This window comes from Syngnathoides biaculeatus, chromosome 4, assembly GCF_019802595.1.
Source record: "Syngnathoides biaculeatus isolate LvHL_M chromosome 4, ASM1980259v1, whole genome shotgun sequence".
NCBI classification, from domain to species: domain Eukaryota; kingdom Metazoa; phylum Chordata; class Actinopteri; order Syngnathiformes; family Syngnathidae; genus Syngnathoides; species Syngnathoides biaculeatus.
In genome coordinates, this window is record NC_084643.1 from 7,734,316 (window position 1) to 7,760,632 (window position 26,317).

General features: G+C 41.9%; 1 protein-coding gene across 6 annotated transcripts in view; it reads left to right on the forward strand.

The window, feature by feature from the left end:
- grid2 (glutamate receptor, ionotropic, delta 2) overlaps positions 1-26,317 on the forward strand; it is a 491,233-nt gene that overhangs the window by 17,343 nt on the left and 447,573 nt on the right. Inside the window, exon 1 of one of the 6 annotated variants that reach the window (XM_061816590.1) lies at positions 9,283-9,682. The exons of the other annotated variants lie outside the window; for them this stretch is intronic. The gene's annotated coding sequence lies outside the window, so the exon portion shown is untranslated. Of the gene's footprint in view, positions 1-9,282; positions 9,683-26,317 lie in introns of those variants that run through there. 6 annotated transcript variants of the gene reach the window in all.

Here is a 26,317-nt window from a genome sequence, read left to right on the forward strand (position 1 = left end):
CTAATCACCGTCGTGGGACGTCAGCGTGTTTGTTTGTTTGTCTGACACACTTGGCAACATGTCTCAAAGCTGCTCGCATGCGCCCATCTGGATTGCGGCTTCGCAGCCAGGAAAACGTGCACTCCTTAAGGGTCCAAACATGAACATGATGGAATAAACAGCAGCAGCAAACATGAAACGGGATTCAGTTGAATGCGGTGAAATTAGTTTTTTTTTGTTTTTTTTTGTTCCAATTGAAGAGCTTTGGGGGGAATGTTTCCCAGTACACACAATATGAAAAGCAACGCGTTTAATGGCTGTTTTCACGACATGGGCAACAGTTTGTATGCGACACAATTGAATATTAACACTTTTGCAAAAGAGCAGTCCTACGTTGTGAACCGCTCTCTTGCACATCCTCCATTAACTTGGATAACAACTTGTCCTTTTTAATACTTCATATGAATCCTTCTCATAGTAGGAATGTCGCAAAGTCAAAGAAAAAGCAAAACACACACAAGTAATCCTTTGACGCTAGCGCAACGGAGGCTCTGTGTGAAGCCGTTTCGTGTTTTTTTTCTATAACTTTAAAGGTACCGTATTTTCCGCACTATAGGCGCGCCTTATATGTGGATCAATATTGAGCCTTTAGAGCAGCTCCATCTAATGGATGCGTAACGTAACCCCACCCTCTACTGTAGCGTCCAAACTATGCGCCTTATGATCCGGTGAGTCTTATAATGTGGTGCGCCTGATGTATGGGAAAAGTTTTAAAATAGGCCATTCATTGGAGGTGCGCCTTATAATGCGGTGCACCTTGTAGTGTGGAAAATATGGTATATCCATCCATCCATCCATCAATTTTCTTAGCTGCTTATCCTCACAAGGGTCGCGGGGAGTGCTGGGGCCAATCCCAGCTATCATGGGGCAGGAGGCGGGGTACACCCTGAACTGGTTGCCAGCCAATCGCAGGGCACATGGAGACAAAACAGCCGCACTCACAATCACATCAAGGGCAATTTTTACTCATTTAATGCTTTAAATGTATATGTTTTCATAAAATGTTCCTTGAAGTCAAATATTGATGCTTCAATAAGTGGTCTGTAAGACCTCTGGCTTAATTCCTTCCTCACGGAGATACCCGCCTTTACAGATAGAAACGCTGGGAATAGCTGTCATCATCTCAATCCATATTCTCACATACTTTAATGTTAACAACTGAGCTCATTGGAATATGGTTGCAAACCAAAAAAGCAGTAGAAAAAAAACATCTTTCATTTGATCGTGTACATTGGTCGCACGTGATTAAAATGTGGTAAATAGATGCAATTTTCCTTGAAAATAATCTAATATTTGTTCTTTACCACATTCAAAATATGAATGAAGTCAATACGAAGGACTTTTGCTCCCGCCGGCATACTGAGGCACGTAAACCATCTTCAAGGTTTCAAGTGTGGCCCCTTGCCAGATTGGACAACATCATTTTCAGTGATTATTGTTGTGAGTAAACGGTGTGCAATTGCTCCACTGTGTCGTGCGGGCCCCGAGAGCCGTCCAGTCCGGCTCCCTGCTCATACGGATGCCTCCTCCCATCTGAAGTTGAGTAAATACCCACAGTCAAGACAGGAGAAAATGCACCCTGAAGAGTAGTTCATTAGCAGATAGTGACGCTAGCCGCTATTGGGCCGCATGGACCACAGTGTGTTCTCAAGCTCGTACATAATTTTCAAATAAATCTCCATGCAATGTCTTTGAGGGTACCCGCTCCCTCGTGACATGATGGAGAGCGCTATAATGGCTTACAAATGTGTGTGCTCTAGCGGGTCGATTTAAAACTTCATTGTTATTTACAAGAGTGGATGCCACTGGGAGTGTAGGCGAAGAGGCGAGCATATTGATTATGGCTGCACTTTTAAGATGATCACACACTTGCTGTAAGAGTTACGGCATCTGGACTCCAAAGGCTTTAAGTGCAACTGCCGGAAACAAACTCCAGACACGGGTTTGACTTGTTGTCACAGGTATTCACAAGTATTCCTCCTTTAGCTGGACTCAGTGAGCCAAATGGCAATACATATAAACTCTTCTTCTTCTTTTTTTCCTTTCGGCTTGTCGCCACACCGTGTCATCTTTCCCCATCTAAGCCTATCTCGTGCATCTTCCTCTCTAACACCCGACTGTCCTCATGTCCTCCCTCACAACATCCATCAACCTTTTCTTTGGTCTTCCTCTCGCTCTTTTGCCTGGCAGCTCCATCACCAGCACCCTTCTACCAATATACTCACTCTCTCGCCTCCAAACATGTCCAAACCATCCAAATCTGCTCTCTCGGAACTTGTCTCCAAAACATCCAACTTTGGCTGTCCCTCTAATCAGCTCATTTCTAATCCGATCCAACCTGCTCACTCCGAGCGAGAACCTCAACATCTTCATTTCTGCCACCTCCAGTTCTGCTTCCTGTTGTCTCTTCAGTGCCACCGTCTCTAATCCGTACATCATGGCCGAAATCTCTACTGTTTTGTTCACTTTGCCCTCCATCCCAGTGGAGACTCTTCTGTCACATAGAACACCAGACACCTTCCGCCAACTCTTCTACTCTGCTTGGACCCGTTTCTTCACTTCCTTATCACAGTCTCCATTGCTCTGGATTGTTGACCCCAAGTATTTGAAGTCGTCCACCTTCGCTATCTCTTCTCCCTGGAGCTTCACTCTTCCGCTTCCGCCATTCATGCACATATATTGTTTTACTTCGGCTAATCTTCATTCCTCTCCTTTCCAGTGCGCGCCTCCATCTTTCTAATTGTTCCTCCGCCTGCTCCCTGCTTTCACTGCAGATCACAACATCATCTGCGAAAATCGTGGTCCAATGGGATTCCAGTCTAACCTCGTTTGTCAACCTATCCATTACTACCGCAAACAGGAAGGGGCTCAGCGCGGATCCCTGATGCAGTCCCACCTCCACCTTAAATTCTTCTGACACACCTACGGCTCGTCTCACCGCTGTTCTGCTGCCCTAATACATGTCCTGTACTATTCTAACATATTTCTCCGTCACACCAGACTTGTGCATGTAGTACCGCAGTTCCTCTCTTGGTACTCTGTCGTAGGTTTTCTCTAGGTCTACAAAGACACAGTGTAGCTCCTTCTGACCTTCTCTGTAGTTTTCCACAATACATATAAAGTGTGCCGCATTAATATGAAATGCAGAAATCAATTTTGGAGATGGGATGATGTGGAGGCTTGAACTGTAAAGCAATCAGAAGCTTTCAAGAAAATCTATCATAATATGTTTTTATGGACTCAACGACCAACTGCCACAAAATCTCACACCAGAGGAGGCAAGTGCACCTAATTAACAATTTAATAACAATAGAGTGAACCCGGCATTCATAAATGTGTCTGTAGACGAATTTTGGTAGATAACTGTTTGTGTGTCAAACATTTTTCCACTTTGCCACTTTCAGAGTCATGTCTCATATAAAAATATGGCTTTGGTGTCGTCTTGGGGCTGAGGCGCTGTTTTCATTTTGAGCTTTATTTTGTTAGGAAACAAGTGTGTCATAGAAAACACTGATTCCAAACATGTTTTTAACTGGTATACTAAGATAAATATAGAATGTGGAAAATAAATTCCAACGATTTTCAATCGGGACATGTTTGTCCCTAGAAACCAGTGTTAATTTTTTTTTGGCGTATTTTTGCCATTTATGTGTATAAAAAAAAAAAATCCCCTGTGAAATCCAACTAATATTAAATCAACACAGCCAAAATTGGTGACCAGGTACAATATTTATATTTTTATTTTTCATGAGGCGGTGTGCCAACAACTCTGTAAAGGTTTGCATTGCCACCAACTTTGATTGTTTGATTGATGGAAATACTTTAATTAATGTTTTCACACTTTCAGCCATGCTGCTTGTTTTGGCCCCCTCCGGCGTACTCTTGACCGAAAGTATCTGTTTGGCGCATTAAATCAAAAGCAACAGCACGGTAATCCGTATGCAAATGTCCTATTCAATTACACTGTGCTATACTGAGCATAAGTCTTGTAGCTAAATCTTAAAAAGTTAAGCTGCAAATCCTCTTTTCGTCCGCAGGCCTCGGCTCTAATCGTCGGGATATTGTTGGTTTTTTTTACTTCTATGAATTCCACTCATTTCCGGTGACCTTTTGTTATACGATTGTATGCGAGAGACGGTGGGGCGGGGGGGATGAGTGGGTGTTTTTATTTCGTGGGCGTGTTCAGAATCGCATAAAAGGTCACTGTGATTTATGTATCATTACTAAATTGACTATGATTAGCCAAAAGCAACGCCAGCTAAAACACATACAGCACAGTGGCAATAAAGGAAGTTGGCTGGATTTCGCTGATCATGCACAGCCATTGCTTTATGAGGCTTAACAACAATGGCTTAGCAGTGGAAATCCATAGAGATATCCACACCATATTTTTTTCCCCCCAGCTACAGTGAGCGTGTGGAGAGGAGTGTGCAAAAGCGCTCATGTTAGATTTCATCGTGACTGGCGACTTGGCGACCCAGCGAGTCTCCAGCAGTCGTCCCCACAACCAGCTGAGGCTCGAGTCGCCGTCACGTCGCCAACTCGTCTCCAGGCCAGTGAGATGGGCCCTTACTTGCTGCAACAGCGTTAGGCTCCTAATTCCATTTTCTGCCTTTTTGGCTCGGCATTCGGATGAATTTTCTTGGCAAATTGCGATGGTGGTGCTGTACACTTAAGTTCTGAAATTATGGACTTTTAAAATATTTTTGGAAGGACATCAAAGGCAGGATGATGTTCTAAGTTAGACTTTCAACTGATCTGATCGGCCTGATCAGTATCGGCCAATAGTTAGCGTTTTATACTCATCGTCTGATCGGCTTTATTGGCCTAATTGGCCGATCCGATCAATGACGTTGGCTTCACAAACGACATTTACTCTGCGCCGCAATCGTGAAACAGTATATTTGAATCCAAAAGCTGGTTTATGTTTACCCTTGTCACATGTCTTTAGGAAAAGAGTGTCATGCCCTCGCCGGGTCAGGGATGAGATCCTCCCCCAAGTGGAGGAGTTCAAGTATCTTGGGGTCTTGTTCACGAGTGAGGGAAGAATGGAGTTGGACATCGACACACGGATCGGTGCAGCGTCTGCAGGGATGCGGACATTGTATCGGTCCGTTGTGGTAAAGAGGGAGCCAAGTCGAAAGGGGAAGCTCTCAATTGACCAGTCGATCTACGTTCCTACCCTCACTTGTGGGCACGAGCTGTGGGTCGTAACCGAAAGAAAAAGATTCCGGATACAAGCGGCCGAAATGAACTTCCTCCGCAGGGTGTCCGGGCTCTCCCTTAGAGACGGGGTGAGAAGCTCGGTCATCCGGGAGGGGCTCAGTGTCGAGCCGCTTATCCTCCGCATCGAGAGGAGCCAGATGAGGCGGCTGGGGCATCTGATTCGGACGTCTACCTGGTGAAATCTTCCAGGCATGTCCCACCAGAAAAAGACCCCGGGGACGACCCAGGACACGCTGGAGAGACTATGTTTATTGAGTGGCTTGGGAACTCCTTGGGATCCCTCCGGAAGAGCTGAAAGAAGTGGCTGGGGAAAGGGAAGTCTGGGTATCCCTGCTGAAGCTACTTCCCCCGCGACCCGACCCAGAAAAGCGGTAAAAAATGGATGTCTTTTGATAGCCAAAAGTTATTTTGAAAAAAATGTAAGTGGTGTCAGACACACAAAACGTAATGCCTGGATCAGACTTCAAGACAAATTTTATCTCTCACGAGTGCACTATGTCAGACCACTGCAATAAAACTTTTGCATTCTGATACCGACATATCGCGTCTTTTACGATCACCGGGCTTTATCTTGTCAACTCAAACGCAACCAGATACATTCATTACCACGACAGCAATCGATCGGGTCGCGTACGTATGTTCTGACAACAAAACGGGGAAAAACGTGTGCTCGTAGTCACTGGCGCTTGAGAGAGTACTTTATTCGGTACGTTCATGTACTTTTAACACGACATGGCTCGCAACCCAGGCCACAAAACGTAATGAAGCCCCGCAAGCTAATGCTAGCATTAACAATGCTCTAAGCTTTCGGTGTTTGTGAAGAATTTAATTACCAAAAAGTAATTTGATTACATTTTGTATTGTTGGTTTGACTTGACTTGATTATCATACATGACCTGAAGATATTTGGAAGATACCCAGTTTGGTAAATGTATTTATATAGACACATTACTCCATGTTTTGATTGGATTGTTGATCGGTTATCTTTTTTATTTTTTTCTCAACTCGCTGATCAGTCATCAACCCCAAACATCCTGATCGTGTCAAACCTAGTTTTGGTACTGCCAAGTTATCTGGGATGGCTATGATATGCTGTGATATGCTGTGATGTATTGTATCAACCAGTGTTCAAGTCCTCAAGTCATCCAGCCAGCCAGCCAGCCAGCCAGCCATTTTCTTTGCCGCTTATCCTCACGGGGGTCGGGGGGAGTGGTGGACCCAATCCCAGCTGACAACGGGCAGGAGGAGGGGTACGTCCTGGACTGGTTGCCAGTCAATCGCAGGGCACATGGAGACAAACAGCCGCACTCACAATCACACCTTGGGGCAATTTAGAGTGTCCAATTAATGTGGCATGTTTTTGGGATGCAAACTCCACACAGGCGGGGCCGAGATTGAACTGTGAGGCCAACGCTTTACCGGCTGATCCACCGAGCCGTCTCTTCGTTGAATATTTTTTTTTCATAATATTGTATTATTAGGAAATTATTCTTACATTGGTGTACTGTTTTAAATTGATTTGTAATTTCACACCATACTTAATTTTATTTCTATTTTTGTTTGTAGCAGTATTAATTTATTATTCCGATTCTCTCATGACCTGAGCTGGTAAAACCAATGTAATTATAGTTCTTGTAATGTATTTCTCTGTAATTGAATACAAAGAGTCTCTGTTGGAAGCCAAAAGAGGGAATTGCAGAGCTTCACGGGACGTTAACTCCTATTCTGAGACGGTTGTACACAGTCAGCGTGCGCCGATGTGACCTTTACGCGGGCCCTTATACCCAACACATACAGCATCCGTTCGCATGCACGCCCAATTTAGTTTGGCTGCGCAGTAATGCACCGTGTTTGACGGCTGTCCAGCGCGCACAACCCACGGCAACTGCACTGATATAGAAAAATAAAACTGTCTGTCCTCATATTCTGCTCCACCGCTGAGCCGCTCGGCCTGCAGTTGGACTTGGAGTGCGCTCGTGTGCATTCGTGAGTGATAGACTGCATCAGTCTGCGAGCCACCGTACTAACAGTACAGCATATCGTGACTTGGTGCAAATAAATAGATTTTTTTTTTTTTTTCCACAGTCATAAAATAACGGCGCTACCGTGCTTTCAATTGATATTTTCGTGGGCGTGGGTGAATAGCAGCTGCATTATTCATGGGAGATCTTTTGTTGTGGATCGCATTCAGCGGTGAAAGCGTGAGTCATAAAGTGCGAGGTAAGTATGCGGAGGGGTCGCGAGCAATACGTAATCGACTCCTCATCTACTTGGATGAGAAGAGAGATATGCTGAAATATGAGCAAGGTAACCTGAATGACGGATGAGTTATACACTCTTCTAGGAATTGGAAACATGGCAGTCAATCACTTAAATTGGCCTATTAAATAATGTGTGCCTGCTTGTCCCATCTGGATTATTTAATTGTCCCCCCCCCCCCCCCCACACACACACTTTTCCATTCAACGTGTCAGAGTGGAGTCAATGCTGTGTTTTTCAATTGACATCTCACTTCGGTAAAAAATGGATCCTGATTATTTGGCCATCTGACAGCAGGACTGTGTGCCCCCCCCCCACCCCACCCCACTCTACCTTTTGCTTTTGAGTGAAGTCAGCATTAAAAGCGTGCCAGTAAAATTGGCATTCATCACGTAGTGTGTTTTATTTAAGTCGTATCAGTCAAATGAACATTTTCTGCTTTAAAAGTCCATACAGGGGTCTTCGGTTTACAGACGGGCGGTACTCAGCTATATTAATGCAGTACAGGGGAACGTTTATAAAACGGATATCGGCTAAAAAACGGACTGTCGGGACCAAACAGTGGAACCTGAATCAAGTTTAGCTCGAAAATTGCCGTTAGCAAGGTCTGTTAGTTCCACAATTGGTTGCTTTATTTTATTTCTTTTGAAAAAAAATTCTTAACCGTCATGGAGTCAATGACTGGCGGACACGTGATTAGGATTCCCACATAGTTGCTAGGCAGAACACGCCCTGCTGCAACACGATTAGCTCCTGCGTCGTGGGAAGGGCCTGCTAAACTGGTGGAAAGCAATTACCATTTAGGGCAATGGGATAAGGTTAAAATTACAGTGAATTAGGGTTAGTGGGAAACATTGACTTCTTTTCCCGTGTGGAACCAGTTTTATTGGAACAAGGCGTGAATTACATGGACGTTCTAATATGTGACCAACACTGATCTAAAAAAAACAATGGATGGTTCATTGGCCACCAGAACTGAAGTCGCCGAAAGCAGATATCCGCCATCTTGATACTCCCAAAACGAGCGTGCCGACCTGTGCGTGAATCGCCGGTTAGGTGGCTGTGAGAAAACATTCCACAAATAAGTTAGAAAGATTTACCTTGACACTGTTCGAGTTTGTTTGTAAAGGGGTTTTTCCCATTTTCTGATGTGCTTAATTCAGTTGAACAAAGCTTTGTGTCCGTTTGTTGTTGTTCACTGTTCACTCTCTGCTTTACTTCTCAGTGGATAAGCAAGAAAACACATTTCTGTGAAATTTTGGATGAATTTCATAATACATAACTCTGCAAATTGAATTTGATTTTCAAATGCAAGGAAACAAGTTAAATTTTTTGGTCTGAAATAGGACGTCGCAGAGACAACAAATGAATGTATTTTCCCATAGCGAGTTCTTATTTCCAAAAATATATCGACTTGATTAACTTGAAATTTCATGTTTTTATGACGAGAAAAAAATGCTTAGTTTTTTTTGCTATGTTATGATGATAATGCTTCACAGCGTATTTTGGGAAAAGTCAACATGTCACGGAAATTGGGCCCTAGGTAATATGTGAGGTTTCTTGGTAGTCACGGTGTTCTACGTCTTTCCTTTTGCACTTAGCCTTTTTTTGGCCTTCATGTTACCAGAACTGAAAAAATGTCAAACTCACGCGACCATTTTTAATTCTGGATGACAAATTTTGAAAAATAATCAATACTGTAAACCATGTCCTCCACGCGTTTTGAGAGTACCAAGATGGCGGCCAACCGGCTTCAACCAATCGACACCTCACTCGATGTGAATGCGATTAGAGTTACTGGGAAACATTAACGCTGCCACACTGTGGCATAAGTGTGTAATTTTCTGGGGAAGCAGTCGTGCGGAGAGTGGAACCAGTAATATTGGAACGGGGCCCGTCCTGCCCTCGAATTCCACGCAAATTCCATTATGTGACCAATGGCTGCCATGTTGAATGTGGCAACATTTGCCCGGGGGTGCCATGTTGGCCGGAGTTTATCTATTATAGTCGCATAGAGGAATGACGCGTGGCAGTTCATTGAGTTTGGAACATTTTTTTTGTGGTCACGCTGTTCATAAATGACAGCTGAGATGGAACTCGTGAAAGCGGCTCGCCTATAACAAGCACGTCAACAATGTCTTCATAAAGCACACCAATGGTAGGTTTGCCATCATATGCTTGTTGGAAATTGAGCCTTGTGCCTGTGTTTTCTGATGCTGCTGCAAAAACTTGTTCACTGTGTCCCATTAGTGCTGTTTGTAACTTTAGTACCATGATGGTACCGTTAAAAGCTATGAACTACAGTCTGGATTTTGCTGACCAATGTGTGATTAAAATGTCAGGTGTGTTGTATTGTTAGAGAACACTATACAATATATATATTTTCTATTTCTTCAGATGACCGGGATGACAACAAAAGACAATATTAAAGTATCTGTTGGATAAATTAGTGTGTCATTTACATTTATTTAACTTGATTATGCACCTTTTGCTCAAAGTCAGCTGAGATGGGGCCCCAGCTCAGCGAGACACTTTTCCGACCAGTTTTTCATCCTTTTTTTTTTAAGACACTTTCTCCACTGCTACTCCTTAGTGGTAGCATCACAAAAAGCCCCCCAAAAATAAAGCAAACGGTTAATTCTTTGACGTTCAATAAACTGTAGTCTTGACAAATATACCTTCTGTGAAACCGGTTAGCGGGATTTTGGTCATTAGCTTAGATGATAGCCTTCCCTTTTGCTATTTGAACGCCAATTAAAATGGAACACATGGCACTGCGCTGAGTGGATGTTACTCTAATAGTGGCAGCGCGAATGTAATCATAATGTGACCTCCAGTGGCTTAATGGAGTAAATGTGACATTCATGACAATGGCTTCCATATGCCTCTTATTGCACTACTTCTCAGTGCGGGCATTGATGAGCTCTATTCGTCCAAAAAAAAAAAAAAAAAAACGTCAGTGTTAACATCCTATATCTTGAAAAACTCTTCTCCCCACCCCCCAAAAAAATAAAATAAATTTTTACCGCAACACCCACGTGGCGTCTTGCACAGAGGATGTTCATGCCTGCATTAATAAATCACGGAAAATGAAACTCAGTTGGCAGTCGAAAGGGAAGAAAATGAAACCACGAAAGCAAAGAGGGGGGATGTAAAAGAGAACAGCAACAAGAGAGATTAGGACTTTGCTGATGCCGAGCTCGTCATGCACATAAGATGAGCTGTCACATTGGATAGCGCACGAGTCCGTCATAATGCATAATTTCATAAAAGTAGTCTTGCGGTCCTGAACCGTGCTCCCCTGGCAGCAGCTCGTGAAGTGAAAAGGACCACAGGGCAGAATGAGAACAGGAGGCATAGATGACTCGCAGATTTCCCATCATACAGCGCGCACAGAAATACTGTGAGTGTCAAACCCGAGAACTTCAAAGAGCCACGCGCTGTCTACCACAATTTCACAATGTTTGAAGGAAGACAATAAGGTTTATCCATGAAATGCCATGCCGAGGGTTCTTAGTTATTTGCCTCTTTCGCGCAGAGATCTGGAACTGAGGCTATAGTGTTAAAAGGAAGCCAGGGACGGCAGGTTATTGGCCCAACCATCAATTTTCCCACCGCGAGATCAGTGAAGCGTGACATATCTTTAGGTGTCCTGCAGGAAATAATTCAATGTCACTTCTTTGGTTTAAACCACCCCCACCTACCCACAGATAATGTATCTTCTGCACCAGCAATGTACAGTGAGAGAGAGAAACTTGAATGGTATTCCACTAGATGGCAAAAATTTGAATTAATGGAATTTAGTCACGGCTTCGTGCCAGTATATATAAAAAATATTTTGTTCATCTAAAGCGCGGTTGTCAAACTCATTTTTGTCGCGGGCCACATTGTATTTACTGTTTTGCCTCGGAGGGCCGTTATGAATTTGAATTATATCTTTAATCGCCTCATGTTTACACACAAAATGTATGAATTATTTTGGGGATCAGAAACCCAGGGTAAAGGGTTTTTTAACCATTGTTCATGTTTGGTATCACAAAAATGCTCATATCTCAACATTATCATTCATTACATATGACTATTTGAAATTTTGGTATGGATTTTCACAAGAATCATGGAGCTTGACAAATGATTTGCCTTCGCGGGCCACCTAAAGTCATGTTGCGGGCCAGATCTGGCCCCCGGGCCTTGAGTTTGACACCTGTGATCTCAAGAGATCCAAATTTGTAGACTAAAGATAACCTGTTACTTAATTGACAGGAGGTTACCATTATTTCAGTCGAAATAGTTTTGGTGTTGTGACGTGAGTTGTTTTTTGTAGAATGTTTTGTGACTTAAAGGTTGGGAAACGGAATTAGATGATATCCGCGCGAGAGTGACACGCAATACTTGTTTGACAGTTGCTTTCGCCACCATACAAGTGTAAAATTGCTCCTTTTGCGGAATAACCTTTCACACAAAAGGAGCCCCATAGAGTTGGTTTACGCTTGTGTCGGCCAACCCAAAAAGAGTTGACCAGACCTTCTTGCAGTAGCTGAAACAAATAACTGAATCCCGCGCAGGAGTATGCAAGAGCTTTTGATTTAAGCAGCTGGTGTGAACATGGGGCCACTTAACCAAATTCGGGGGGAAAAAACTCCACGTCGCACGACAAGCAGAGTTCAGCAGAAAGCCGAAGTTAAAGTAAAGTGAATGCATGAGAAATTGTTCAAGAAGAGCAAGCATCACTGGCTTAATTGGAGCTGCCTATCAAGTTACACCAATGGACAAATAGCTATAAAAATACAACATAGTAGAACCTCTGAAATGGCTTTGGTTTTGGATTGGTTGTGACCGTCGGGATCCAATGCAATGGGTGTGTGCAAGAGAGGTGAAGAAGAGAGTGGAGGCGAGTGGAAAGGGCAATCTGTCACAAATCAGTACCAGAAAGGGTCATTGAACACGGGTGAAACCAGTTAAGTTGTATGATTTGTAGATTGTAGCAATGACCAGAAGAAAGCAGTTGAAGGTGCTGAGATTCATTTTTGGCGTGGAATAAGATCAGGAATCAAGTCATCGGAAGGACAACACACATGAGTGCCTCTATGTTTAGTCATTTATTCTTGACTGTCGTTATTGTTCTTTCTTACATACTTTATTACTTACATACTTTTTTTTTTATTGCGTCATCTGACACGGACCCTTTTGGTTTACGTTCTGAAAGAAGGCGACTCTATTACGTCGTTGGACTTTCGAGAAGTGCCTCTATAGAATGGGGTGGCTTTTCGACGGGGCTTCTGACCACCACCGCCGCTTTGGACAAGCAACGACTTGCTTTCCGTCACACTGTCTTCTGCCTCCCGTCTTTTGGACATTTCCGGAACATTCGCGAGAGATAACATTCACCTACGAGGACATTCGTTTGGACTCTGGTGACTATATGTCGTTTGGCTCGTGTTACACTTAACAACTGGGCTGTCTTTGTACCTCGATGTTGTGTTAGCTTGTTATTGTATTGTGTGTGATTAAATTGTCTTAAATGCAATTTAACTGCATTTATTATATTTGTCTGGTTTGGCGAAGGGGATTTATTCTAAATTCACACATAAGACAAAGCTATAATAGAGAGACCAGACTGAAAAGGTTTCAGTGGTTATCTTTATAGTGAAAGTTTGAATCTGGGACAACTTCACCTGAGATTATTTCCCATCAGAACATATATTTTGAAATGAAAGCAACATGGGAGTCAACCTCAGTCTTGCCCGTCCGGCAATACTCTGCATGCTTTCCATGACCAGATTTACACATTATCAGCAATCCAAACTCAGACTTGCGAGAAAGGTGGCTGCAGATGAACCCAATTAAGCGGAGAGTAATTGCCTGTAAAGGACACTCTGGAGGTAAAGAGCATCCGCCTCCATTTTAATTGGTCAACGGCGCGCCTGGCACGGTGGTAGCTGCGCAACTGTGTCAGGATTATTACACAGAAATATGGGGAGCGCAAGCACGCCAGGCTCTGTCCCACCTCTTTAATCGGCTTCGTCTGCTCATTGTCAGCCTCCCTACTGTGTTTGCAAAGTCATAACAAAGAAGCATGGTGTCATTGTGGCGCCAGTGTTTGGTATCATCGCACTAAAAAAAGAACATATAGAGTGCTACGTATCCGCTAAGGTTGATTTGCTATCCATTTTGTGACTGACAAGATTGCTTCCATCTCGTCATTTTCTCATGCGCTCGTCCTTATTACGGCGAGATGTGCGGTTCATAATGAACAAGTCGCCAGACACATCTCGACAAACAATTTAGTGTTTGTCTAGATATGGTCTAGATTTAGTCAAGCAGACTGAGCCGCTTGATCTGGTTAATCCATTGTTTGTACCTCTTATCCTCACGAGGGTTGCGGGTCTGCTGTGGCGTATCCCAGCTGACTTTTAGGTAAGAGGCGGATCATACCCTGAACTAATCTGCAGCCAATCACCGGGCACAACCATTCTGATCTGTAGACAATTTAGTTTTCGCTTTAGCTACCAAGAATGTTTTTGAAAAGTGGGAGGAAACCAGAGTACCTAGAGAAGACCCACATGTGACTGGGAGAACATCTGAAGTGCACATTAGAGGGCCAGAGTCTAAATTTGAATCCACGACCTCGGAACTGTCAGGGAGATGTGCTAATGAGTCAACCACCATGCTGTCTTGAATGGGGTAATTTTCAAACAAAATCTTAGATGGGATTTATGTTTATAGGAGTGGTGAACATGAGCATTAACTTTTTTTTTTTTTTTGTATCTAGCGATTTCTTGGTGACACAAGGTAAGCTGGAATAAAGTTCAGCTCAACCACGATTCTAATGAGAACAAGCACGGCGAAAATAGATTGATGGACTTGTGTGTAGATCACCGATCACAAAATATCCAACGCGGAATATCCAATTATTAAAGTACCTTTGTTCACATGGTTGTGAGCTCTACTGAGTCAACAAGGAATAAGAACGAAAAATTCCAAGTAGAATGATCAAAATGAATCCTCGCAGTCGCAACGTAAATCTTGGCTTCAACAATACCTCTCTGCTCAGTCATCGTCAAGACTATTGGTGATTCAAATGAAGTCTTATGAGTCACTAGTACTATGCCACTTCCGTGTACAGTATATGAGCCATATTTCCCTTGCTGAAATTTTGGTTGAAATCACATTTTACAAGCTTGCAGAGGTTCCATTCTGCAACGGAAAAGTCCTTGGCTGCCGCGTGCTGATTCTGCTTGTGTGTGTTGAACAAAATAATGCAAGCCGTGTTTATGTTGTTTTAACGTGGTTTTTTTTTTTTTTTTTTTTTTTCTAGTTTTTGTTGATGCTGTCATAAAGTTTGTGTGTGCAACTCTTTTCCCCAGTTTTGAAATATCAACTGGGCTTTTTTTTTTTTTTTGCATATTATTCAGCATCAATGTTTTTGTTTCCCCGAGCCAAATTCAGCACCTCTGTCATGTCCCAGCATCTGTTTTCTCTTTGCTTCCTCTGTGACTCTCTGCTGTTTACTTTCCAAAGATTTTTTAGCGTCATAATTTTCTAAGCCAAGGTCGCCAGCTCGGGGCAAACAGCGATGGTAAACATCAAAGTCACTTTTTTTTTTTTTTTTTCTCGCCTACCTGCCCCCTCTTCTCGTTCCCTCTTGTTTCATGAATGTGAAATGCTCTGACAGGAAGAAGTACACAGCGTCAGAGAAGACCCTTAATCACAGTGGAATAAGAGAATGGCGAGATGGTAAAAACAGAGCAGGAAACCTAAGCACAACATTATTTGTTTTCTGTATCACGTTAGTGTTTTGTTGAATCTTTTTCGGTCTTTTATTTCCCGCACCATTCATCTTTTTGTTCCCTACTGCACCTTTACTTGTATTTGTCTTATCCGTAGAACCCTTGGACGTCTAAATATTGATTTGGTTGTTAGGTGTGATGTGAAAAATGCTTGCCAGACAGCGACAATTGGTTTCAACAGGGTGAGAGAAGTGACTGTCGGATGTTAAACTTCACACCCGCTGTGTCTCGATTGCAAAATAACCTTCCACACTTGCTTTCTCCTTCCTTGAATACCACTGCCAAAGGCGGAATTTTGTCAGGTTGACTTGATGATGGTTTTTACTGGTAGTGTCAAAGGGTCTTCTGATGCGACCTACAAAGGTGGTTGAACTTGGTGGTTTTCCTTGGTCCTCGTAGTCCGCGTATGGTTTTTACTGGTAGTGTCAAAGGGTCTTCTGATGCGACCTACAAAGGTGGTTGAACTTGGTGGTTTTACTTGGTCCTCGTAGTCCGCGTATGGTTTTTACTGGTAATGTCAAAGGGTCTTCTGATGCGACCTACGAAGCTGGTTGAACTTGGTGGTTTTACTTGGTCCTCGTAGTCCGCGTATGGTTTTTACAGGTAGTGTCAAAGGGTCTTCTGATGTGACCTACGAAGGTGGTTGAACTTGGTGGTTTTACTTGGTCCTCGTAGTCCGCGTATGGTTTTTACTGGTAGTGTCAAAGGGTCTTCTGATGTGACCTACGAAGGTGGTTGAACTTGGTGGTTTTACTTGGTCCTCCTAGTCCGTGTCAATCTGTTTTATACATGAGCAGTGACAGGAGAAGCGCTGGAACAATGTTGACTTTTAAAGTCAGTTTGTAGAGTCTTAGTACTTGAATGGATCCAACCAACGGTAAGGAAAAATGTGGAAAATGTTGTTTTTTACAGGCAATGTAATTGGGGCCCCCAGAATCAGGACGATTGTCCGGTTCACTTCTTAGTCTTCTTCACCTGTGCTGTTTCTGTTTATTCAGAACAGCAACACAGAACAGGACAGGCAGAAGCAGTCTGAAAGTGGATCATTTGGTACTACGCCTCACTGCGCGGCACGTTTGCTTGTCAACTTTTGGTACCTCCATTCCCTGTCATGTCCTTTTGAAAAAGACCAGTGACCCTCCAAAAAGGTGGATGAATGCAACAGACTGGCTGAAAGGGTCTGATAGCTAGAGCAACCGTTGGTCGAGGGGCATTTGTCCACTTTTTTTCCGTCAATGTCTGACAGGAACAAGGTGGGAAAAAAACGCTTTCACAGGGAGCGTGAAAGGGTCTTTTGCGTTCTGTCTTCTTCTTCACTGGCCTCATTCTTTTTGTCTAGGAGTAGCATTAAAATTCTCTGTGTGAGGTGTCAGAGGTGCAGGCGAAGCTGATCAAAGCACACCAAACATATGAGATTGATTTTCGCCCGTCGGAGAAAATTGGTGTCGAAGTGAAGTCAAGAGCTGGCTTTTTTCCCCTTTTTTTTTCGAGCACACATTTAGAGTATTTCACCGTGACTGATACATGTTGCTTCATTTAGGCTTTGCTGACATTCACGTAGCTATAAGATACAATTCTAATACTGTTGCACTAGCACACTGACATTGGCATTCAAAATTGAGAGTAGATTACATTTCCTTGACTTGTGTGCACATCAACCTTGTTTTTATTTGCGCTGTTGCAGTATGTGTGTGTATGTGCATGTGTGTTTGTGCCCCTATTGGGAGGAATGAAGGTTTTATATGGTCTTCAGTGCCCAGAGAGAATTGTAGTGACAGCAGATAATTCTTTTGGAGCAGTCAATTTAGAAAGGAAGCGTAGAGGAATCAAACCTTGTCACAGCTTAGAGGTGTTGACTAAATATAGACAGCGCCGTAGACACCCATTCAAAGGAAGAGGAGTCCAACAGCGCCATCGACTCTGGTTTAAAGTGACATATGCCAGCATAACCACTGAAGTTCAGTTTTCAATATTTTACGATTCAACTATGGCTAATGAATCAGTGTAATATATGTTTGCTTTTCCATCCTTCTCACTTACGTTTCATTGCATGGTGTTTGTAACAGCTTTCATCATTGGCCGCCAGTACTGTCCCTCAGAAAGGGTACTTCCATGGGGCGGGAGTCGCCGAATAATTTCCATATAAAAGCATCGCAATATTTTTCCAATAACAAGGACATCACAAGTCAGTGTTCATGTAATGCGAGGATATTTAACTGAAATAAGGATTCCATGCTTGCATTAGGGTTTCTAGCTAGGGTCTGGGCAGTTTTCCAATTAAAAATTGTGATAGTAGTTTGACCCTCCCTTTACAAACCTTAACCGATTTCATAATGTCCCAAAATTTGGATGCCGCCCACGATTTTCACGCATTATAACCTTCAGTATATCAACATATTTAGGTGTTTTAATCTGATTCTGGTTTTTGAGATGTTCTCCTAAGAAAACCCGAGTACCCTCTCGCGGGTAGCGTCCCATTTTTGGGATGAGATTATAAATTAGTAAAGTTATCATATAATTTAACCATAAACAAAAAAGAAGTGTTATTTCCTTGATTGTGGCCTGTTAGGAGACTTTTATCTCAATAAGGCAAAAAATTGCCACTCTGCCCATGAATTTGTTGATTTAATGTTAATGTTTAGCGTTTTGGATTCAAATCAAGTTCATGGTTTCAAATTATGTTTTCAGATTAGGGTTGGGTGTGTAAATTACGAGTTCAAGACGATGTTATGGTTTCACGTTGGAGTTAGGGTTTTAAAACAGGATTTGGTTTTTAAATAGCAGTGTTTAAACCCTTACTTAGAGTTTGGTTTAGCGTTTCTCAAATTAGCGTTACAACCCGAGGGTACAGTTTTTCATTAAAGATGACACTCAGGTTTGGGCTTCAAAGACGGTTAAGCATTTTAAGTTAGGTTTCATACTTGGGTTATTCCTGGGTGAGATCCAAAAGTGTGACTTACATGCTCGTCACTGGACAGCGACGATAACCTTTATTCTCACGTGCCTGTACTGTAAATGCGTGCACGCAATTTTCCGAGTGTCTGTCTGTCTTTGATTCTGCCGCAGGGAAGAGTGCAGTTGGCAGTGCCTCCATCTCATTATGGTTCTTTGGATTTTACTTTTCATTTTTTTTACCCCCACCACAGACACCCACAAGGAACGGAAATGTGAAGTAATCGAACGCAGTCTGCCAAATGACCATGCATTTAACCTTCCAAGCCAACTTAATTCTGTGTTTCCAGATTAAATGATTAAGTCGCATCTCGGCGCTATGATCAAATGCTGATTGTCTTTTTTTTTTTTTCTTGCACGCCTGGAGCATTTCTGGCTGTTGATAGAGCGCGCACGCAGCTGCGACCTTCAGGTCATTTGTATCAGTCACTCGACTCTTCAACCCAAAATCACTCTGTGACGTTTCCAGGGCGGATAAAGCTTTCGATTGGCACAGATTTAGAGGCTGTGTGCCCGCTGGGATGTCTGTCAATCCACAGATGGGGTCTTAAAATATCTCTTCCGTTAACTGTTGGGCCATTTTACATACTTTAGTTTACATTAAGCGAAAATTTATCGCAATTTTGAACTGGATCACCCAATACCCACTAGGCTTTTTTTTTTCTTTCCATTCCTAGCTCACAGATAGTAGGCATGCCTACTTCTTGATTCAGTTTTACAGTCAGCAACAATTTGGATATGTTACTGCCCCCTACAGGTCAGATTTAAGTGGCACAGAATGATGGTTGTTTACGTTATTAACGTCGTCTATTCATCAACCAACATTTACAATTCATTCAAATTTGGTAAAACATGTTCCATGTTAGCAAACTATAGACCCATCTCGAATCTCCATTTCATAGCAACGTTGTTTTCTTTTTGTTGTTTACAAATTTCAATCAGGTTTCTGAACTCATCACTGAATAGAATCTGCTCTTATCAAAGTGCTAAATGACATAAGGTGAATACTGACTCAGGAGAGGCGCCGATTTTGGTCTTGTTGGATCTCTTTTGGTATGGTAGATCATTACATACTGCTGAACAGGTTGGAAACGGGGCTAGGACTAAATGAAACGGTACTTAAATGGTTCAGGTCCTCCCTGGAGGAAAGGAGTTGCTTTGTAACCATTGAAAGTGCTCAATCTTAACAAATGGCAATCCCCTTTGGGGTCCCTCAAGAGTCAGTTCTTGGACCCCTCCTGTTCAGCCTGTCTATGCTACCTTTGGGTCATATTCGTCATAACTTTAATTTTGACCACCATAGGTATGCAGATAACAGTTATATTTATCAGTGTCTCCAGATGAACTGTTTTGTCACTGTCTAAAGCAGATCAATAACTGGATGAGCCAAACTTTTCAACTAAATCACTACAAAAAGAACATTGCTGTTAGTAAATACCTGGACTCACTATCTTTAAAAATCAAAGACCAAGTCCGAAACCTTGGTGTTCTGATTGATTGTGACCTGACTTTCAACAGTCATCAAATCAAAAACTGCCTTTTACCATCTGAAGAACATATCTCGAGTGAAGACTTGTATGTGTCAAGCAGACTAGGAAAAACTCATCCACACTTTTTTCTGAAGTCGACTTGGTGGTCTTCTGACTGGACTCCCCTAAAAGAGCGTTCAACAGTTGCAGCTCATTCAGAATGCTGTAGCTTTGGTTCTGACCAAGAGGTCAGAGCATATAACTCCACTTCCAAAGTCTTTACACTGGGTGCAGTCAGCTCTAGAATGATTTTGAAGTTTTGCTAATAGTATATACAGTAAATCACTAAATTGTTTAGGTCCTGAATACAGGAAGGAAATGCTAATGGAATACAAGCCTAGTAGGGCTCTCCAGTCGACAGACTAAAGTCAAAGAGTGGAGTGCAGAGTCCAAGTCAAAGGCTGAAGCAGATTTGAACTGTTATACTGCACGCAGATGCAATATATTGCTAACAGAAGTGACATCAGCCCCAAGTGTGGCATGTCAACCATTTTATTCTAGTATTTCCACTTTTTTAGTGATTTTTCTTGCAATGTACGCTGTTTTAATTGTACTTTTCATTATTTTTTTTCCATTTTGTTTCTTTATTTAAATGCTTTTAATCATGTAAAGCACATTGAGTTACCTTGTGTATGAAATATGTTACAAAAATACATTTGTTTCCCTTTTCAATATTATTTCAAGCATATGCGCCACTGGTTGCATTTAATACAGCACAGTAATATAAATGCTAATTATGAACAAATTCAAATCAAGTGTTTCAAATCCACCTCTAACCTGTGTATCAATTAGCGAAAAAAAAAAAAAAAAAAAACCCAAAACAAATCTGTTGACCTGCAATAATAAATCATCATTCTACCAGAAATGATTTCACATCATCACAAAATCAAAAGTTCAATAGCTCATCTGAATTTGTACCAGATCTAACCTGTTCAACAGTGCGTCAGTAATCAAAAGTGTTCTTTCTGTTACCACTTTTGGGCTGCAGGCATCAGTGATACTCATTTAGCAAGGCAAGCAAGATTAACAATGCTCCTCCCTACCACACAATAACAAAGTGCATTACTCGTCGCCTGGGGTCAGTAATGGTTTTAAGTGTGTTTCACACAAGGGTCACAGCTTCAAAATAGGGTTTTGGACCACATTTAGGGTTTAATCAGGGGTCGAATACATCGTTTCAGGTTAATGTTTTAAGACTGCTTTGGGTTTCAAATGAGGGTTGTCGTTTAAGGTTTCCAAATGGGGATTCAAACCAGGGTTAGGGGTCCTAACTAGGGTTTCAAGCCCATTCATTCTTGGGGATTTGAGCCAACATTTTGGGTTTCAATCCTGTGTTTGGGTTTCAAACAAGGGTCAGGATTTCAAATGTGGGTTTCAAAACAGGATTAGGCTTTTAAATTCGGCTTTCAAGACTAGGTTTGGACTTCAATCAATTGTTAGTGTTTCAAGCCATAGTTTAAGGGTTCAGCCAAGGGGCGGGGGTTCAAATCAGTTTTTAGACCTGAATTAGGATTTCAAAATTAGGATCCAGGCAAGCAATAGACTTAAATTTGAGTTTCAATCCTAGGAATTTTATAGTTTTATTTTTTTAAGTAAGAGTTCCGGAAAGATTAGTTCCATCTTCAAATTAGGGTTTCAAGCCTGGTAAGGACTTTTCAACAATGTTAAAGATTTCCATTGAGGGTTGCAAGCCAGGAAAATGTTTGTAAGTAAGGAAATGGGTTTTAAGTGTGGTTTTCATACATGGGTTAGGGTATTAACATTGAAGCCGAGAAATGCAAATAATGCCTATCCGAGTAGATAAGCAAACAAAACAATTGCGTTATTCTCCTGCACAAATGATTGGAAACAGTCATGGCTTCATGGCTTGCACTGATTTTTGCATCGGTAAGCTCGACTTGGCAGTACACCAGCCCCCTTTGTGGTCACATTTTGCATTGAATAACGCTAATTCTAACGAACAAGCAAAATAGTCTGCCCAACTTCTGACCAGATGGTGCCATTCAGACCCACCTAATACCCTCACTAACAAAAAAAAAAAAAAAAAAAAAAAAAAAACACTTGCAGCAAAATAATCCCCAGCCAACAGAGGCAACATATTTACCAGGTGAAGGCAAAAGCCTACGAAATAGCAGCAGCAGCAGCAGCAGCAAAGTGAAAAGCCTTTTATCACACCATTAGCTCACGTTCATTGCGGCAAGGTGGAAACAATCTGAATGCATATGTCAACCGTGCAGGAGTCCCTAATCATTGTATTCAAATCCTGTTTACAATCTTCCAAATGTTTCCCTTTTTACATTGTGAATTTGTTGTCGTGTATTACAGCCTCGGGACAGAAGATAGCCCTAATACAATCAACAACTATCATTATTATTATTTTCTAAACAGTCACCATCAAAAAACCCTTATTAACCTTACTAGCGCAATTTTGAGTAACATTTTTACATATAAGCACATATGTATGAAACGAAAGCATCTCTGGATGTAATGGAAACTTAGAAAACACAACACGTACAGCACTACTACCCTTTGCTGATAACTGACGACCATTTAAGATTGCTGCCATCGTCACTCAATATGTTCTCTTGGAAAATAACATCCCAAGATTGCAGAGAAGATCCAGAAGATCAAAATTGGGGGCATTTGTTCTCAAAAAGTTGGTCAGTGAACCCACTCTTACCGAGGTTAATATTAAGCAGGACTGAAATTAATAACGATCACAATATTACTGTTCTGTGCCCAAGAGTTTTAGATTCAAAGCATGTTTTCCCTGAAACTTTAGGTTGACCTCTAAATCTTTTCTGACGATTCCTCAAAATGTATCCAATGTATCCAACCGTTCTGCACTTTCTGAGTTTCTTCGACCATAACTTGATCATCTCTTTAGGGACTCCTGAAGTTCGTCTGCCGAATTATGCGTTTTTAAAAATGATCATCTAGATACACCCTCACTTCCCATTGATGCCACACCCTTGCTATCATATTAAAGCCAAAAGGTAAGCAGAGCTGCTTTGAATTTTGTTGATGCACAGACTAGCTTCAGATAACCGTGGTAATTTCCTACAAGCAGTACATACTGGATTACAAAATGAAGTTCCATCCGTCCATTTTCTTAGTTGCTCATCCTCACAAGAGTCACGGAAGTGCTGGAGCCTATCCCAGCTGTCAATGGTCAGGAGGCAGGGTACACCCTGAACTGGTTGCTAGGCAATTGCAGGGCACATAGAGACAGACAACCAATCGCACTCACAATGACACCTTGGGGCAATTTAGAGTGTCCAATTAATGTTGCATGTTTTTGGGATGTGGGAGGAAAACCGGAGTGCCCGGAGAAATCCCACGGGGGAGAACCTGCAAACTCCACACAGGGGGGTCTGAAATTGAATCTAGGACCTCAGAAGAGTTTCCAGCTGACCCACCGTGCCGCCTGCTTTTTATCATTATTTTCAAAATTGTTACCAGGAAGTTACAGTTACCAGGAGATTTTAATAACATGTCTGGAACATGTTTTCATCAGAGAAATCCCACACAGGCATGGGGAGAACATGCAAACTTTACAGCTGCCCCACAGTGCCGCCCAGTCAGTTACATGGTAAGAAAAAAAAATAAATAAATAATTTCAGTGAGATGAATGGGTTTGTAAAATGTCCGATCATTTTTTGGGGTTTTTGGGTTATGGAAAGAAGCCGGAGTAACTGGAGAAAAGCCACGCAGGCACGGGGAGTACATGCAAACTCCGCACAGGTGAGTGCGGATTTGAACTCGGGTCCTAAGAAAACTGTGAGGAAGATGTGCTAACAGTCATCCACAGTGCTGCACCCCCCAAAAACGAATAAAAAAATAAACGTAAAAAAGGACATACTTCGGTAGAATATAGTGACTCATGAATAAGACCTCTTCACCCTTGCGTCATTCAGATGACAATTATGAAAACTAAAGAAATGCTGTTCGAAGGTGTTGCCACCTTACACATCTTTAAAACAGGATAAAAAGGCAAATGAAAATGGATTGTTCACAAATTGTTTTGCACTTCTACTCATTTGCTGTTTGCCCTCCCAGTGAACATGGAATTTTAACTTAGAACGCAATCAACGGCAGTGACATAAACTCTTACTTAATGCAGCAAAAGAGAGTTAATCAAGTCAATAAACACGGGGAAAGCGTTGTCCATACGTAGTTCACCCATGCGTCAATAAAAAAAAAAAAATAAAAAACTGGCGGATCATTGAAGCCGATAAGAAAATGCCTTTTCTGAATTTATATTCGAATTCCATGGCGCCTTGTGAAGTTGAGGTTGGAACAAAGCAGCAGTTTATTGCTTTTTGAAAGCACGCCAAGCACTAGTGTGAACTTAATAAGGTCCAATCATCAAAACCTCATTAGCGGCTTCATTGGAAACAGCGTGATGCTTTTAAAACCCTTCTGTCTTGTCATTGAAACTAAACCCTGACACGCGTTAATTATAAGGAGGGGCGGCGGTGCACGCTTGCGTGTTGTTTCATACTTTCTGCACTTATTTTTAAGACTTGAGTTGAGCAAAGCGAACACGCGAGTGGTGAGAAATGATTCATTTCAATTAGTCACATTTAAACAAAATTTTTTTTCCCCCATTTAAATATAGTTGGGTTGCCAGACAAATACCTGAGCAAGTTTTGCTGTTCCATTGATATGTTTTGATCGTAGACGTCCAAACTGTTGCTGTCTGACAATATATCTACATGTGTGCATATATATATCTATATATATATAGATATATATATTTAAAAAAAAAAAAAAAAAGCTAGTCCGCTGCATGTGACTGGGAATGTTAATGCTAAAATTGCAAAAAAAACAAAACAAAAAAAAAAAAAACCCCATCCCAAAATACATATAAATAATATATGAATCCTGTTGGAACTGTTAAAAACAGTTTAACTGTTGAATTGTCACTTCCACTTTCCACCTGAAACATTTTCTTAAAAAGCTCTTAAAAGTTGTCCTGTCCAGTGTCAGTGTGGGATTTTCTTAGTTGCTGTTAATGGTTTTATTTTGATGTGTTTTTATTTTCTGCTTCTGTCAAATTCTGGCTGTCTTGATAGGAGTTCCATCGAGAGTCGGTAGTGGCTATCTTGTCCACAAAGGACTTTATTTTGGATCGGTGATGACTGCCGTTGTCAATCTGTTGGTTAATTAGGAGGACACTGCGAAGATGTCGGCTGCTATGTTAGCATCTCACGCGAGCGGCGTTATGCGAAGCACTCTAATTGCTAAACTCGGGATCGAATGAACCACAGCAAAACACGGTGCCCATTGTGATTGCTTGACCTTTTTGAAATTGGACGGCAAATGCTTCCCGCAGCGTTAAGTGCAGCACTTTCTACGAGTAAACAATTTATTTAAGAGAAGCATCACCAAATCCTCATTTCAAAGTAATGGTCATAAATGTTTTAACATTAAGGGAGTGGGCAGATTAGCGCATGGAATTAAAATCTATTGAGACAGCAGGTGTCTTTTCCTTTACGCTTTTAAAACATCCTTTTAGCGGATTTGCTGTCAAATTCCACTTGTGAATGCATGTCATATACATATGACTATTCAGGACAAAAAAATATTAATTTACTCTCTGTAATGACATTTTGTAAGAATGGTTTCCCCTCCAGAGTGTAGGTCAGTGTTAACATGCAGATTTATTTGAGTTGTGACGTGCAAGTTCAGGCATACAAGCATCGTTTTTTTTTTTTTTTTTTTATTTACAGTACGCTGAATGGAGGGAGTCAATGCTGAAAGGGTCTCAAACCCATGTAGTGAAACTCTCTCGGTGTATATTCCTCTTTGACTTGCTCTCTCAACTGAGCACAATGCCTCCGTTCTTCCTTTTTTGATGCTAATGCTTTTGCTTTTTTTTTTTTTTCATAGGCACTGCCATGCATGCAGTTTTTAGTGTCCTCCAGGGGCTCCTCCTCAGCCCGAGATATACTTTATAAAAGAGAGAATGAGGGGGGCAGGGAGGAGGGGTAACACACAAAAACAGTGGGAAAGAGGAAAAACAACTCCATGTTGTACATTGCATAAAAGCGATGGCATATTACGAGCAGCTTCCCATTGCGGTGGACTTCCGCTACATGGTGAAGGCATCACGATTCCCTTTTGGTTGCTCCTAATTGGCAGTGAATCTTGATACCCTCAATATTTGGGATAAGGCCTCTTCCAAATTGAGATAGAAATGATAAATGTATTAGATCTAAGATAATGCAACTACAATGTAAACAGACAGCTCAGATGGACCCGTCACCGGTCCATCGTTCAACAATCAGAAAGTTACCAAAGCGTATGAATGAGGCAAACGACGTACCCATAGCAAATCCGCGCAATCTTCCTTAAGTCTGTCTTCTCTGGTTCGTGCTATGTCCGATGAAATCGTTTCGACATCAAGACTTTCCATTTTGCCACCTGCAGCTTTGCTTACGGTTGAGTCTTCGGTGCCATTGCCTCTAAGCCGTACATCGTGTCTGGCCTCACCACTGTTTTATAAACTTTGCTCTTCAT